Genomic DNA, 4,906 nt, shown 5'->3' with positions numbered 1-4,906 from the left:
AATAGTTATGGTCCGATTGGAAAACTCATAATATATTAGAAATTACTAAAACATAGACCTACATAATCAATCTTCATATTTACTTGAATGAATGAAATAATAAAAGAAGGAACATTCTTAAAATACATGATAAACATTCTATAGAAAAAACACTATAATACTTCTTTAATACGTGATTTTTTTAAGTAACACGCTAAACCCTTTTAAATACATGATGACGTTTTTAGAGAACGCTATGAATTTTTTTAAGGCAAGATGAACATTTTTTCCATACAAGGTGAACATATTTTAAATATACTGGAACATTGTTAAAGTACATGATAAACATTTTTAATATAAAGTGGATTTAAAAAAATTACACGATGAGCATGAAACACACATGTTTCTTGAATACATGATGTACCTGTTTTAATAATGATGAACAGAAAATAAGAACATGGAATAAAGAGAAAAAAGAAGGAAAGAGAAAAAAGGAACAAAAAGCAAAGAAACAACACTATAAAGGAGAAAAAGGAAAAACCTGGAGAAAAACTCTAAAATAGTCGACAAGACGATTCCCAAATAAAATCGCTTGAAAAGAAACCGTGTGAAAAAGCTTTAAATGAAAAACTTCCCCTCCTAACGTTAGTGAGCTGACCCGGATCAGGAGCCCTCTGAATTTCATCCTTTACACCAAGGAATGTTATTTACTAGAGCTGAGTATATGTGGGGCACTGCCAAGTTACAGATCAATGATGCTATTAAGGATAGAATTATGGTAACCTTTCCAAATGAATCATCTGCTCTGGCCTATCTGTTTTATGAGAAGATTGGAAGGATTTGCTCTTTCTGTGGAATTATGTTCCACAATGTTCAGGGATGCCCTCTTAGGAATCAGATTATATTGGAAAGGCACAAAAGGGGAGTTTCAGCTGGGGATATTCCATCACAAAGATTTGGAGAGTGGATTACTTATGCAGAGCTCATCCCGCAATTGGATTCTACACATGGAGGCTCTTTAAATCATGGGTTAAATATATTTCAGAATCAACAGCTCATAAGATTTCAGCTTTTATTTGCAGACGACGAAAAAGGAAAGGGCTTAACTTCTGTTGACGGTTCAAGTGATTTATGTAAGAAGAAAGATAAAGACAAATTGGTCAGAAGTTACAATGACAAAGATTCAAATTCACAATCTAAAGATGCTAATGTGGAGGAGCAGCGGCAGATCCACCGTCATAGTGGGCGACTATATACCAACATTCATGAGGGAAATCTGCATGATAACCACCTAGTCACCGTTCAATGGGGAGCAGCAGAACAATCTCACAACACTAATGTTGGGGCCAGTCAATCTGAGAGACAAGGCGATGCGGGTCGACCTGCCAATAATCTTCAGTCTACTCAAAGCAACCCAACAGATGCAAGACAAGAAGGTACAACCACGCTTCATATCACTCAAAACTTAAACACATCTTCCATGCCAGCTTCCATTGCTCTATCTTGCCCCACTGTTCATGGACAGATCCTTACCCACCAATCCAATCGCAGTTACTCTGATTCATATGTTCCTTCCCACATGAGTAATAGTTCAAAGCGCCCAAGCTCCTCCATACTAGGCCCACTGCCGCCTCCACCAAAGAAACGCTTCTATCCTTTGAGGAATAATGAGACTTTGCTGGATAATGAGAATAGGAGCCCTCCCTCCCCTCAAGCACCTCCGATCAGAGAAGTTGACCAGAGCCCCGCGCTTATTCACCAAAGTGGATCAATTCCACCTGTTCTCTTGGATCATGCAGGACCAGAAGCATCTGCTCATGTTGCCTCATGGGTTCCTGTTGCTGGTGCTTCTATTGCAGCAGGTGCCGATTCTGGAGCAAGGCTCTCTGCTTCTATTCTTGGTTGCAGGCCTAAGTCTCGAGGTACCCGTTGGGATATTCCTCCAGGAGGTGGTTCTTCAGGCTTATATGCCAGCTTTCAGAGGCAACGCCGAGTTTGGACACGTGATTCTGCTAGGTTAAGTAATCATAGTGTTGGCAAGGGAGTACATGGTGCGGTCTTGGGTAGAGGTGGAGCTCGTGCCTCATCCCCCAGCCAAGGCGACAGTGTTGGACGAACCTATGATGACTGTAGACTTCGCTCGCGTTCACCATCTGTCAGTACAGGCACTGTTCATTCCCATGTGGAGGTGGGTGGCTATCACTCCGGAGTTCCATCCACAGTAGAAGGTCAAGTAGGAGAATCTATGGACTATGATTGGGCAGCGGCGCATGGCCCTAACGCGCCTCCATCGCCATGAGACTCATAGCCTGGAATTGCCGAGGAATGGGGCGAGGCCTTGGCAATGAAAGGATGACGTATCTCGCCAAATTCATTCATTCCACTAAAGCTCAGGTAACTTTTGTTTCTGAAATCAGATCTTCCAAAGTTAAATCTCGTGATCTTATTAATCGTTTTGACATATGTGATAGTGTTGTAGTTCCTTCGAGGGGCTCCTCAGGCGGTTTATGGCTGATGTGGAATGATGAGCTTCAAGTTCATGTGAATACGGCTTCCTTCTATGTTATCTTAGCGAATGTAGTTCATATAGCTACCGGTAGAGATTTTGGTCTAGTTTGCATCTATGGTGATCCTTATCACAGACAAACTGATGTGATTTGGGATCAGATTTCAAATTTTGTGTATGATAACCCTGGGAAGCCTATGTTATGTATGGGAGATCTCAATGAACTTTTGTATGATGTGGATAAAAGTAATGCTAATGTGAATTATCGTCGCCTGTATGCTTTTCGTGCTTTGATCAAGAATTGTGGTTTTTTTGATCTGGGGTTCTCAGGGCCTGCTTATACTTGGACTAATAGGAGATTTTCTTCCAAACCTACTTATGAAAGGCTTGATAGAGGTTTAGTTAATCCTGATTGGTGTGCTGAGTACCCCCTCACTAAAGTTCTTAACCTTCCCATTATTCTTAGTGATCATGCTCCCATCCTTATTACCACTGAAGGTAGGTACAGGAAACCTAAACAGAGTTTCAAGTTTGATAATTGGTGGCTGAAGGAGAATGATTTTCAGTCTTTTGCTAGAAGTGCTTGGATCTCTGCTACCAACATGAATTTTTCTGCTCGTACTAATAATCTTGCAGGTGCTTTAAAAGTTTGGTGCAAAAAGAAGAAGCCTATTCAACAGGAGCTTGCCAACTTAGAACAACAAATCAACAGTATTCAAATGCAGCCACTGTCCATGCAGGACCATCAAATGGAATCGTCTCTCATTATCAGGTATGAACAAAATCTGTCAAAGCTTACTGATTTTTATAGGCAAAGAGCAAAGAAATTTTTTGCCACCCAAGGAGACAGGAATACTAAATTTTTTCACCATGCTGTTCTTAAAAGAAGAAAGAGGAATACTATTGTTTCCATAAAAGATGAGAATGACAACATCCACTTTAATCGTCAAAACATTGCGAATACTTTTGTGAACTATTTTAAATACATATTTGCTTCTCCTAATGTGAATGTTGGTAGGCCTTTTCTTGCATCTAGTCTTCCTCTTGACTGCCAGGATTACACCTATAGTGTCCCGGATAAGGAGGAAATTTTTAACACTCTCAAGGACATGAAGCTAAATGCCTCTCCGGGGCCTGATGGTTTCAATGTCGAATTCTACATTGCTACCTGGAGTTGGATTGGTGACGATGTCACTGCTATGGTGAGAAATTTTTACCAGACAGGTATAATGCCATCACATATTAGTGATACTCACATTGCTCTTATTCCTAAGAAATTGGTATCAAAAATCCCTTCTGACTATCGACCTATCAGCCTTTGCAATGTCATTTATAAGATCATTTCCAAAACCTTGGCCAACAGATTGAAGCCTCACCTTCCTGACTATATTGATCCTTCCCAACAAGCCTTCATTAAAGGTAGACGCATATCCAATAATATCATCTTAGCCCAAGAGATCACTCACACTTTTGCCCTTAAATCTTGGAAACAACAAGCGTTCTTGCTTAAAATTGATCTGGCCAAGGCTTTTGATCGCCTTGAATGGAACTTCATAGTCTCTGCTCTTTCTCGCAAAGGGTTGCATGGTCACTTTATAAACTTGGTTTATGCTTGCATCTCTTCCCCAAGTTTCTCTGTTATTATCAATGGTCAGCCTTTCGCCAACTTTCGTAGTAACAGAGGCTTAAGACAAGGATGTCCTTTATCGCCTTATCTTTTTGTCCTTGCTATTAATGAACTTTCTTTAAGCTTACAGGATGCTATGGTCCAAAATTGCTTGTCTGGGATCTCTCTTGGTCCAGACTGTCCTCCTATTCACTCCATGCTTTTTGCTGATGATTTGTTGGTCTGTGGCAATGCTACGGTGCAGGAGGCTAACCAGATGGCCAACCTCATCAACCGTTTCTGCTGTCTTTCCGGGCAGACTCCAAACTGGGACAAGTCTTTTATTTTTTTTAGCGCCAACGTTTCCTAGCCTTTAGCTCAACAAATCACTCATATATTCCCTATTCCTCTTGTTGATGGTACATCTACTCATCTTGGCCACCCGTTAATCCTCCCTGCTAAGGATCGTGCTTCCGCTTATAACTTTGTTTTTGACAAATTTAAGAATAAGCTTCCCACTTATAAGGCAGATAAACTATCCCATGCCGCCAGACTTGAGCTCATCAATTCTGTGTTTGCTTCCATCCCTGTCTACTATATGTCCAACATACTTTTTTCTAAAAAATTCCTTGCGAAGCTCACCGCTGTCATCCATAATTTTTGGTGGGTAGGAGTCAGAGAGGAGGCTGGTTCAAAAGCTTTATGCCTAAGGGCCTGGAAAGACATTTGTACACCTAAAAAGGAGGGGGGACTGGGTATCAAAAACATGCTTGCAATGAATCAGGGGTTGCTGCTTGCGGCTGCTTGGAGATTGG

General features: G+C 40.9%; 1 long non-coding RNA gene across 1 annotated transcript; it reads left to right on the top strand.

The window, feature by feature from the left end:
• The first annotated feature begins 2,008 nt into the window (after positions 1–2,008).
• LOC125548267 lies at positions 2,009–2,762 on the top strand. The gene is made up of 2 exons (XR_007300979.1): positions 2,009–2,373; positions 2,451–2,762. It is a non-coding gene; the product is annotated as an uncharacterized LOC125548267 (long non-coding RNA).
• The last annotated feature ends 2,144 nt before the right edge of the window (positions 2,763–4,906 follow it).

This window comes from Triticum urartu, chromosome 1, assembly GCF_003073215.2.
Source record: "Triticum urartu cultivar G1812 chromosome 1, Tu2.1, whole genome shotgun sequence".
Lineage (NCBI taxonomy): Eukaryota > Viridiplantae > Streptophyta > Magnoliopsida > Poales > Poaceae > Triticum > Triticum urartu.
Note: the sequence above shows the minus strand (reverse complement) of the source record. Positions and strands in the feature narration are given on the sequence as shown.